At 52.2% G+C, this 12,548-nt stretch overlaps 1 protein-coding gene across 4 annotated transcripts in view; it reads right to left on the bottom strand.

Moving 5' to 3' along the window:
- The window catches only part of LRFN5 (leucine rich repeat and fibronectin type III domain containing 5), a 45,069-nt gene extending 33,085 nt beyond the window's left edge, over positions 1-11,984 (bottom strand). For 2 of the 4 annotated variants that reach the window (XR_011903769.1, XR_011903770.1), the window contains exon 1: positions 11,658-11,982. The gene's annotated coding sequence lies outside the window, so the exon portion shown is untranslated. Of the gene's footprint in view, positions 1-11,657 lie in introns of all 4 variants that reach the window. The other 2 variants (XM_072338494.1, XM_072338492.1) reach the window with 1 other exon arrangement.
- Between the last annotated feature and the right edge of the window lie 564 nt (positions 11,985-12,548).

Below are 12,548 nucleotides of genomic sequence, written 5' to 3'. Positions count from 1 at the left end.
TTCTGCTCTGACTCTGCAGACGAAGCCAACACTACGAAGATGATAAAGGCGACTTCAAATCATGTTGTTCTGTAGGAAGGTTGCAGTTTCCATTCCTGTCCTCATTTGCGGAGGAACTGATTTTCCTTCCATTGTTTTCTTCCCCTTCATTAATGTGTAAAAGGTATCCTCCTTCTCCTCAGCCCCTCCAACTGCCATTAACTCATTCATATGTCATTATCTTTCCCATGCAAGTGCCGGCTGGTAATAGGGAGCACTGCAGAGACCATTATTCCAGGATGCCCAGAGGTGTTCTATTTGAAATTAATTTCCTGATGAAACAGCATCCATGCATCAACACCGAGTGACATTTAGAAGTATTTAGATATCATCTCACTGCAACGTGATTGTACCATATTAGCGTACAAAGTACTTTATGGGAATGAATGTCATGCCCAAGTTACAGCCTTAACTAACTGCAAGTTTTAAAGGGAAGCAACAGGGCACAGGTAAGTAGAAAATAAGACATTGCAGCATGACAATGAAATAAAAAGTGTCCAGAGAGCTGAGCACTGCCAGCCTGTGACAACTCACACTAAGCATCAGGGAAGAGCTGCTAAGCTGTGACTGACCACAGAGCCCAAGCTTCCACTTCTGCCTTCCAAGCAAACAGGCTCAATCTTACAGTTTTGGAAAGGATTGTAGAAGCTGCTGGAGCTTCTGTAAGAACAGTGGTGCCGAGGAAGGTGTGCAGCATTTCAACCACTGCAAGAGCATGTGGATACAGCAGGAACACCAGGCTGCTGAGTAGGGGCTGAACAGGAAGCCCCCAGTGGTTTGAGGCTGCATAGGCCCTCACAGCTCCTGCAGCCTCATCGCATGGGAACAGCATTGGAAGAACGGCGCTGGAAGGATGGCATAGTGAGGACGGCATTGGAAGGACAGCATTGGAATGATGGCATTGGAAGGATCATAGAATGGAGTCACAGAATCATAGAATTGCTCAGGTTGGAAAAGACAGTGTTGGAAGGATGGTGTTGAAATGACAACATTGGAAGGACTCTGTCTCTGCTGATGAAAAAGTTGGGAAACCTGTACCCTAACCCTTTGTCTTTGAAGCCTGGTTGCTATGGTTACCACATAAAGGCCTTGCAGCAGCTGGAAAATCAGCATTCATCTCTCCTTTCACCCAAAAAAGTGCATGCTTTTTCCCTGTGCCGTTTTTTTTTTTTTTTTTCTTTTTTCTTTTTCCTGCAGGATTTTATGGTATAGTACATCACAAAGCACCTGGACAGAGGCACACACTGTTCCCAGCTGCAGAAATCCCTGTGCTGGACTTTGGTGTCCTGGCAGCAGTGCAGATCCTGGCTTAGCAGTGAGCACCTTTTGCAGTTCTTAGCCTGGCGGGGGAATGGCTCACTGCCAGGGTCCCATTTATTTCACCCTGTGTGCCTCCTGTGCTACAAGGCCATCTGCTCTGACACCCAGCAGGCTGCAGTCTTCCTTCTGGTGGAGAGTAACCGGCAGCCCTGCAAACCCCATGAAAAGTGCAGCTGAGAAAGTAAGTGCCACAGAACATAGGGATGGCTTACATGCCATTCCTCAGTCCTCAAAGATGATTCTCCTGTGCTGTCAGATGTACCCCACTGACTCTGCGCTGACCTGTGAGGGCACTGAGCGAGCAGCTGCAGGCAAAGGGGATAAAAATGCTTGGGGCCAGGCTGGAGCTCCTTCTGTGCTCACCCAATGGTGAGGGCACAGCAGCATCCTGCAGCGGCACCTGCCCCAGCTCTCCCCCAACAGGCTTTCGCAAGGCACAGTTATTCCCCTCAGCTTTTGTCATTTTGGTCCAGAAGCCGGAAGGCAGACTGTCGCTGAGCTGGAAAGCAGAGCTCAAGGCTCTGACCTGGCTGGCATCCACATCTTGACATCAGCAGGTCAGCCTTTCACTAATTGAATTATACCTCCATTACTTAATAAACAAAGAGTACTCTCCACATTATAACAATGTAATCCTTTAATTGGTTTATGAGCACCAAGTCCCACAGGGAGTGTCACAAATCCATCAGGATGCCCTGAGCACTTCGTTTCTGAGCTACAGAGATAAGAAGTGTCACAGCATCTCCCAGCCTGGGCTAAGTCTGCACATGAGCAAGCCCACACCTGCACCACAGCACCCAGCTCTGGCAGCCCCCAGCTCTGGCAGAGCCTATCTCCACCCAGAGAAACCCCCTGTTGCAGGACTGCTCCACCATGGGCACCCAGAGCTGCTCCCGGGAATGGCAGAGGAGCAGCACACTCAGCCACGCTCAGTGTGCTCCAGTCCCTGCTTCAGTCCTGTCCATCAAGCCCTACCAACATTAGCCCAACACAATCTCCCAGAAGCACCCAGCGTGGACATTACATCCCTACCCACCCATTGTGCCACCTGTGAAATGCCCTCCTGTTGCCCCTACCACTTAACAGTGTAAACACAAACCAAAATGAGTCAGGGAGACTGAGCATGCTTTGCAAGGCAGCAATGTCTTGTCACGGGGAGACTACACTCAAAGCACACTGGGCAGCCTCCTTCATGGTGCCCTGCTCATACAGTTCTAAGGTCAGAATCAGCTCTCCAATGCAAAAACTCTACTTTCACACCTTCATATCCAACACTACTTGCAATCCCTGCACTGATGGTCACAACAGGAGCTGAAGAGAAAGCAGTCCACAGCAGCAGGCTGTGTTCCCATGGGCTGACAAGGCCTTTGAGCTGCATGGATGCAGCCCAACACAGAATGTACTGCTGTCCAACAGAGACAGTTTGGGTTGGATTCTGTGTCCAGCAGCAAAGGAGAAACACAGCGTACCCTCAGAGCCCGATTCTTCTGATTTATGCAGTAACTGTAATGCCTGTGCCCTTCACTCTCCTCAGTTCCCTCCACGTTCTCAGTATAAATCAGGAAAGCATTACTGACCATCGGGGAACAATCTGGGTATCTGATTTCATCTGCAGCCTGAATCTCAGTCAGCAGTGAAGGTGTCTGCATTCCAAGAATCGCTCTTTCTGCCAGTCAGAATTTTACTCCTAATTACTGTCATTTCTTTCTTGTCATTATTTTAACTTTCCAGTGCACACCAAATACAGTCGCACCGTCTGTACACAGGCTTCTTGAATGTTTCTTAGGCTAAATTAAGCATGTCGAGCTCAGCTGCCTGTGTCCTCCCATGGAAGACAACAGCATGACGGATGTGAATGGTGCAAAGCTGTGGTACTGAAACAGAGCTAACGACAATCACATGGTTCATCAATGTAAGTAATCAAAGAACATTTTCCTAAGCAGTTTGTCTTTTACTCATTTTTATGTATTTCACAAGGCTACCCAAGGAACATTCATTTAGAAACTCTTTTCCTAACTTCCCATAGAAATTCATACAACTGTCATTTGTATCAAGCAGTCAGCTATGACTACACATCTTGGACTACTCTGCCTTTTTCTATGGTATATATCATGTTTCCCTTCTATAATCAAGGAAGGACATGGGGGTTGCTTCTACACACAGAAGGTATTTGCTTGAAGACTGCTTCTTAAATAAAACAAGTCAGGAAAAGTGTCTGACCCAGGGCAGTAATGGGCAGTAATGAATACAACAGAAATGTGAGCCCAGAGGGAATCAACCTCCCATTTCAACAACTGCATCAAAGTATCTGTAGGTCAGACAGTTGGAACACAAAAGCAAACTGTAGTGCACTCTGCTTGTTTACCTATGGCTGAGCAAGCAAAGCCCCTGCATGGGGTCACAAGGACAAATGCCTTGTGGCACAAGGCCTGCACTCATGGTGGTGCCCTGGGTGGTGCTGTGATGAGAGGAGGGCTCTAAGCCCCACATTGACAGTGGGACAGGGATGAGTTCTTCAGGTGATCCCAGTATCCACCCTCTGACATCCACAGGAGAGGTCTCTGGTGCCCCAGAAAAGCTGGCAGCAAGCAGACAGTACTGCCCCTTTCTTCCCTTGCACTCATGGTCCTGGGACCTGAGACCAGAGCGAGCACAGCCATGGTGAAGGGCCCCAGTCACACCAGTGCCACCAGGGCAGGTGGAACATGTTTGTCTTGCACACATCCCTCACTGTAACTGTACCCACACAGCGCCAGGAATAAGTTATTGCTCCTCCAGATTCTACGCTAATGGCCAACACTCATTTAATAAGACCACCATTTGAAGAAATGAAAACTCCTCTTAAGGTGGCATCCCCTGCAGAGATGTGTATTACTGTAAATCACCCCACACTGCATGGCACTGTGATTTATTTTTAAATACCAATATTTCACAGCATGCACAACTCTTCTACTGTTTCTAGGAGATTCTCCATGCAGAACAGGTTCAGGAAACTCTGTGTGCTGCTGCCCAGGGCAGAGATGCCAGCTCCACACTGCACTCCAGCAGAGCACCAGGCTTCTTGCCACAAAAACACTGTCATGCAGGGAATGTTGCACCTCCAGTACAGTTAAGCATGACCTTATGTCCCTGTAGTAACAAGGCCAAGAGCAGCCAGTGGGGCCTAGAGCCAGACAGCTCCCTAGGCATTTGCTTTCTCCAGCCCTGTGCACAGTCCTAACTACCCCAATTGTATTAAGCACGAACAGCAGTCTGGAAGATGGATGATGCTGCTGAGGCAGTGGACCTCAGTGAAGGGTGCAACAGAACAAGAAACCATGCTCAGCTCTGACATCAGCATAATCTAACTTAGTTCCAGCGGAAGTATTCTGTTTTTTTTGGAGCTGGAATATGAGAATTGCAAACTAGAATGCTAAAGATTTCTGAAAAATAACAACAATAAAGTAATAATATAAAATAATAGAAGACTCCATTCTGACATCAGATTAAGACAGAAGCATTGCTCTGAAACTTTTAATTGGAAAAACAGTTGTGGGAGCTGGACTGAACAGCTGTGTACAATGAGCTACTGATGGCTGCTCACTGCAGGAAGGGCAGCAGCAGGGGCACAGTAGCTACCTGTTGCCACATACGTGCATGACATTACTTTCAATGAATGATGAGCTGAAACATCTTCTATAGATAGCACACAAACCTCTTTGGGACAATCAAACTCACACTTCAGAGGAATAACCATATCTGCATGTGTACTTCCACTAGACCATAACAGGAGGGTTTCTTGCTGCTTGCAGCCATAGTGATACAGAGATGAGGAAGCATAAGTGAGGCATCAGTGATATTGACTGGGAGTCAGAGTGAGGGCTCCATGCAAGAGAATAAGGATTGACTGGAAAGGAGACTGTACCCTCAGAACAGGTTGCCAGAGTGCAACCATTGCCACATGCTTGGTGACATTTGTTTGAAGCAGCCCAAACCATCACTGTTACAGCCAGGGCACCAAATGATGAGCAGCCCAAAGAGCCCTTTCCATGACTGTGAGTCTACTCCCTTCCCAAAGTTTCTCCCATAAGTAGAATCACAGAATCACACAATAGCTCAGGTTGAGAGGAGCAGAATCACAGAGCAAATAATGTCCCCTTAATATCTAACCCAAATCTAGTCGGTTTAAACATTTTAAAACTGCTATCTCTTGTCCTATCACTACAGCTCCTAATAGAGTCCCTCTCTAACTTGCTTGTAAGCCACCTTTAAATACTGGAAAGCCACAGTGAGGTCTCCCCAGGGCCTTCTCTTCTCCAGGCTGAACACCCCCAGCTCCGTCAACTGTCTTCATAAAGAGGTGCTCCAGACCTCTAAACATCCTCGTGGCTTTCTCTGGGCCCACTCTAACAGGGCATGCACAGAGCCAAATCACAATGATGAGTCATGGAGTTGCAGCACAGCACTGGGTTGTGCATATAAACCTCCCCATAACCCATTGGATCTGAACGCTGCAGCCCCCAAGACGCATTGTGAGGAAAGGATCCACACGCACAACGTCCCCAGCCCCACCTGACCCGAGCCTGCAGGGACATCGCACAGCTGTGCTTTGGCCACCAACACCAGAACAGAATTTCAGTGGGCACTGCCCTCACCCGCTCTCCGCAGCCCGGAGGAGGGCGGCCCGCCGCGTCTCCGCAGCTCCGCTGCCTTTCAGCACCACGAACAGCGGCCCGCACCGGAGCTCCGCGGCCCGACCGCGGCGACTCGAAAACAAGGGAGCTTCCTGCAGCACGGGCGGTGCTCCGACTGGACGTATTTTCCCTTGCTGGGGTGAAGACTTCACGCAGTTGGTAAGCTCACAACCCTGGCTAAAGCCTGGAAGAAACTCAATTCACGTCTCACCCACGCATAGCAGAAAATCTCTGCTTTACTTTTCGTGTTGTTAAAGAAATCCCATGTCTGAATCTTGGACTAGTAGCCCTGACACCTTTCTGGGTTTCCTATCTATCCGACTTTTCCTAACACAGTGTTGGGTACTTGTATGTCTACTCCTTAGTGCTATACTGTTGGTGATAGGCCTTCTTCCTGCAGCAGGTACTGAGCTGTCACACATTCTGCCACGGCTTCTCCCATCCAGCTCAGACCCCTGGCCTCTCCATGTCCCTCAGACAGCACAAAGACTACGCAGAATGAGGAATTATAAAGATAAACTCTGGAATACCAGATACCTGGCAACGTAACAATGCTTTGGCAATGAAAAGAGTTTTATCTGTCTCTATAATAAACCAAAACAAAACGTAACAAAAACAACAATCCAACATGATATTGACAGAAAAACTTGAACAACAACAACAAAACTTCAAGGGAAAAAAAAGGCATTCAACTTTAAAGTTAGCTAATCGTGTGTTCTCATCGAAATGACCTTATAAGAGTTCTTGTTGAGAAACTCAGCAGGAAGAGCAACCTCAAAAATAAGGCATGAGACACAGGTTTTGCAGCACCAGGAACCAGCTACAAGCACTCAGTTTGCCAGTCCCTGCTATGCAATTAAAGAGGCCTCCACTGAGGTTTCCCATTAGCCACTGAATTAGCCATTTGACAAATCACCTTTTGCATTATTCAGCCTGCTCAGGACAAACATTATCTGTAGAGTGATTTAAACCACAAGAACATGAGAGCTGCTACACTGGCTTAGGCCAGCATAACAGCACCAGCCCCAAGCCACAGTCAGCAGGCAGCCAGCAAGGCAGGCACAGGGGAATGGAGCCCTGCGGCCAGCACTGCCACCCTCCTCTGCACCAGGCGCTACATCGATGTGCACTCAGACACAGACCTTCCCCTAGGTCTTACTCCCTTTAGGCGTCACAGACCTCCTTACACCCTTCTAAATGACAGGATGATTTGGCAGGTAGGACAGCTGTCACTGAAATCCATGCCCCCAGTTCATGGCAGGGCACTGGACTCCTCTGACTAACATAGTCTGGATCTCAGATTGTCCACCTATCATTGTAGTAAGGCCACTGCACAGGCTGTCCAGAGAAGCTATGGATGCCCCATCCCTGAAGCCATTTAAGGCCAGGCTGGATGGGACTTTGGGTAACCTGGTCTAGAGAAAGATGTAAGCATTAGAACTAGATGATGACTAAGAGCCTTTCCAACCCATACCATTCTATGATTCAAGGGGCTGAAGATGGCACAGTACCTGTGCCTGAGCATCAGGGGACCAAATACCAGACTTGAGACCTTTTCTGAGAACCATACATTTAACTTCTCTGTGGCCCACCTCAACATCCTACAGATACCAATTGCTCTCAATTCCTCTACAGGTTTTCTTGCTTCCTCAAGAACCATAAGCAAGAGATGCCACAGAAAATTACTATTATTACCATTCCATCATAGTCTGAGGGTCAGTCCGACACAGAATCACCAATGCAACAACTTTTGCAGCAGGGTTAACTGGGAACATTTATGAAAGCCTGAAACTAGGGTATCATCTTTTACCCCTGGGTCTGTACTGCCAGTTCCAAAACACTACCTGGGCAGCAATTACTATTGCACCACAGCATGCAGTGAGATCTGCCCCTCTACCTGCAATTACTTCCTGGTGCGTCCCTTTGGGGCAGCATACAGCACAGCTCCCATTCATCCAGACCTCAGGAGCTGACAGGTCAGTTAACCTGGTCAGGAGAATCTCATGCTCCTCTCTGTCAGCTCCCCTGCTGCCAAGTACAGGTGGATACCCACATTAGCGCTGCTGTGGATGAGGGGTGGCCCCAGTAGGAGCACCACCGAAGAACACTGGCTGGCTGCCTGGGCCTGCTGCACACCTGCAACAGACAAAAAGGGGCTTCTCCCAGAGTTTGTTTCCAAAATGATGTCTCAAACTTCAGAGTACCAGAAGGTATATCTGGCTAATCAGAAGCAAATCTTCCCATTGCATCGCAAAGTAAACAATTATTTTATATATATTTACGGAGAGAATGGCTCACTTTTAAGCAACAAAAGCCTGTAGTTGTTTGGATTTGGCCTTATGTCTCCAGTACTGCTTCGGTTCAACCATATTTCTTTTTGCTCTCCATCTGCACCAACAACATGCTTTTACTTCCAAAGCATTTCAGGTAACAACTTTAAGAACAATTTTTATTTTAAACACACACACATATCTCTTAGCATAGTGTCAGCAAGCACATTTTAATAGCATAATATCAAAAAGTAATTTTACTACTATCAAAGAGTCTGAAGTCTGCAGAGGATATATTTAGATGCATATAAATAGACAACAGTCGGTGATGTCTGGTCAAAGGAGTACAAATCTTTCCTAATGCATGGAATTTGCCTGGCCCCAAACACTGCAATAGCACTTAGACAAGCCTTTTCTACTTGGCTCAAATTCTGCCAGGCCTGTTAATAACAAAGCTATTAGCATGATTTTCTGGATGGGTTGCTTGCTTAGAGAATATTCAAAGATTGTTCTAATAAACTAAACCCGTTACCACATCTGAAAGCATAGGAAATATTGATCAACAATGGAAAGCCATTAGCTTTTCAGCATTTGACATATCCCCATGTGCCCCATCAGACCGACAAGCTCTCCAGATACCTTCGGATGCTCCATCTCCCCACTGCTTGCAGGCACCTTTGCTTGCCAAGACCACGCCAGTGGGAACACCATCCCATCTTCTGAACCTTTTGGAAAATAATGTACCCTAAGGCACCTGCATGGGGAGCAGCTCACAGACTGGCCTGGAGAAGCTCCGTTTCCCTATTTCTGTGCTGTTCTGATACATTTCTTTTTGGGTTCCTGCCTCTTTTGCCCCACATACCTCATCAGTCCCATTCTTGGGTTGGACAACACCTTATCCTTCTTTCGTTACCTTATGGTCAGCATCTACCAACGTTCATAATGATGCAGCCAAATAGAAGTCTCTTCTCTTCAGGAAAAACATTTGTACAAAAAATTCAAAGACAGCACCCAAGAAACCATCTGAATAATGCTGCACCTCCTTGAGCATAAACAAAAGATAAGATTGGTGAGTGCGAGGAGTCCATTCCTGGACTTGTGTAGGTTTTAGTAAGCCACAAAACTGGTAGACCAGCTCAGCTTCAAACTCATGCGAGATGCTTCAAACAGCCAGGGTTTATTTCCACTGACTGCACTGCCATGAGAAAACTGGTAACTGCTCTTTCTGAAAGAAGAAATGCAAGCTAATATACCATGGGAAGCTTCTTAGTAAGGTTTGTGACTGGAGGCCTAGCTGGCAAGCCTGGGTGTGCATTTTGATACAGTCTTAATGCATTAAAATGCATTTATTATGCATTTAAACAAATGCATAATCCCTTGAGAACAGTTTATATTTAGAAATGTAGATCAGAAAGGTGTTTGGGCACCAAGAGCATTCAGTTTCTGGTATGCTTCTTCCTGCAAAATTGAACCTGACTCTCAGACCAACAGAGAGGAATCGCTGCTCCACGTTTTGGAGCACAGCGGCTCCACCCCACCAGGACAGAGTCCAGCAGTAAAACACAGCAGTGGGTGACAACAAGGGGAGACCCGCACACAGCCCACAGCTCCAGGGGATGACTCCAAGCTGATGGAACCAGGCAGAGGCCCTATGACACCACGAGGCACACACTACCCCAACAGCCCTGGGCACTGTGTTCCTGCCAATGGCTGCAGCTAGGATGGGTGCTGCCAGAACCAGCCCAGCCCTCCCAAGGAAGTAGAAACCCTCTGACACACAGCTATCACCAAAAGGCTCTAACAACCCAGGGAGGATCCATCCATCCCACTGCTTTGTTGTCTGTCGACCTTCACTTGAAAAGGGCTGGACATGCAGCATTCAGACAAGGATTCTCAGAAGGAATGAGCAGACACCACCTTACTCTGGGGACATGTAAACGTGGATGGGAAAGATCAGTAACCAGCAACATGACGAGCAAGGCATAGGTATCCTGGGCTGTCAAGCTCTGTAGGAGTCAGCCAGAGACCATGCAGGGGCAGCCCCAACTAGAGGCTCCCAGATTTCCCCTCCTTGGCTTGGGGGTTGGTCAGATGATGTTCACACCAGCAGCTAAGGCCAACACACCCTCCTGTTCCAGTTGCTCAGTGCAGACAAAACTGCCTGCCCTGGAGACATGACAGACCAGGCTAGAGAGAGAAGACAACAGCACAGGAGAGGAAATACTGCTGCCCTGTATCACAGAAGAAAATGACAGAGGGCAGTGGCCGTGATCTGCAGATGCTATGCTGATGCCAAGCCAGCGCCCAGCAAGCAGCAACACCAGAAAGGGCTCTGTGACAGCTTCTCGCCCACCTCTGCCAGTGCTCCCCAGGTGTGGCAGCACTGAACTGCCCCTCCGTGTAGCCACGGTCCCCTCCTCAGCTGCAGCTGATCCCTGCAGTCGGGAGGTTTGTTTGTTCCTGCCATCAACATGGCTGCAAGGTTTCGGCAGGCTCCTCAACAACTGCCGTGCTGTCTCCCCTAACGGGAACCTTCCATCAGAAAAAAAAAAAAGGTTGATTGTGTCCTACATTTGCTTTCCCGCAGACGAGGAGCGCTCACTACACACAAAAAGGAGGGGAGGGGAAGGGACAGCACTTAACACAAATCCTGGGATCCTGGGGACAAGCGACAGCCTCCCAGGATGGAGGTGCAATGAGAGAGGCGTGTGCCGGGCGAGGGCAGCAGGACGGCGCGGCTGACGAGAGCCTCCCGCGGTGAGGGCAGGCGGGAGGAGGGAGCCGGGGAGCCGCATCTCTCTACACCCAGACCTTTCCCTCCGGAGGAGCTCAGGAACCGCCCGCAGCCGGAGGAGCCTTGCCATGCCCCCGAGCGAGCGCCCGGGAGGACTGCGGGCACGGCCGCGACCCCGGCAGCGGAGGGCTCGGGCGGCACCGCGCAGCCCCCGGCCCGGCCCGGCGGTGCCGGCGCTCCCCAGGCGGCGGCAGCACCGCGCCGCGGCGCGGAGGGGGCGGCGGCTGCCGCGGCATCCGCGGCCCTGCAGCACCCCCAGCCGCGGGCGGCCGCCGGCGCCGTCCCGCGGGCAGCGATGGGAGCGCGGCCCGGTCCGGTCCGGCCCGGCCCGACTCGTGGCGCCCACCCCGCCCTCGCCCCGCGCAGCCCCGCGGCCGCCGCCCTCCCGGGAGGGGAGTCCCAGGCTGCCGGCGGCCACCCCGTCCCGGCGCGGTGCGAGCCCCGCACGGAGCCGGGCGGGACCCCGCCGCTGGCGCCCTCCCGCGCCCCTTCCCCCATGAATAAGTAACGGTGGCTGCAATGCGGCGGGAGCCGGGCAACGGCCGCCAGCTCCGCGATTACCTGGTGCCTCTCGGGGAAAGACGGCGTCCGGAGCGCTTCCCCTGCAGCGGCGGCCGCGGCCGGGCTCCGGCGGGGCTTCAGAGTCTCGCAGCAGGCAGGCTGGCCGCCTCTCTGCCCTGTGCCATCGCTCAGCAGCCGCATCCTAGACCGGCTCCGCGGTGGCGGCTGCCGGCGGCCGGGGAGGGAAGGGCAGCCCGCACGGACGGCCCCATGGAGCGCGGCGGCTCGGCTCCGGCTCCGGCGCGGGCAGCGGCAGCGCACATGCACACACGCACACACCGCGCCGGGCGGGCGGGAGGCGGGGGGACGGCGCGGGCGCGGGGCACGCAGCGGCGCAGCCCTCCGAGCCCGCTCGCATCGCCCCGCCGCGGGCAGCCCGCGCCGCTCCGCTCCGCGCCCGCCGACCTCGCGGTGGAGCCGAGCCAGGTGGATCGTCGCCGAGCGCTCTCTCTGCGCGCTTCGCTGCGGAACGCCGGAGCTGGGGGTGGGGGGGGGAGTGGGGGGGCGCGGAGCCTCCCCGGGGGCAGCTACGGCGCGGCGGCCGCGCGGCGCGCAGGGGCGGCGGGCGGCAGGGCCATGCGGCTCCGCGCCGCTCCGCGCCGGGCGCGCTCAGGCGGAGCAGCCGCGGCGCCGCGCGATGCGGTGGGGCAGGGCGGGGTGCTCGGCGCCGGCGGCCCGGCCCTTCGCTGCGCCCATCCTCCGCACCGCGCGCTGCCGCCCGGCCCCGGCCCCCGCCAGCGGCGCCGCGCGCTGCAGCACGGAGGCGGCCGTCGCCTCCCCCGCGCCGCGCCGCCGCGCCGGGGCGGGCCGCGGGAGCCGGGCGCTCCCCGCCCCGCCGCACGCACGGCTGAGCCGCAGCCGCCCGACCGCGCGCAGACGTGCCGCGGGCCG

Source organism: Excalfactoria chinensis, chromosome 5 (assembly GCF_039878825.1).
Source record: "Excalfactoria chinensis isolate bCotChi1 chromosome 5, bCotChi1.hap2, whole genome shotgun sequence".
Classification (NCBI taxonomy): Eukaryota; Metazoa; Chordata; class Aves; order Galliformes; family Phasianidae; genus Excalfactoria; species Excalfactoria chinensis.
This window is presented reverse-complemented; position numbering and strand designations above follow the sequence as displayed.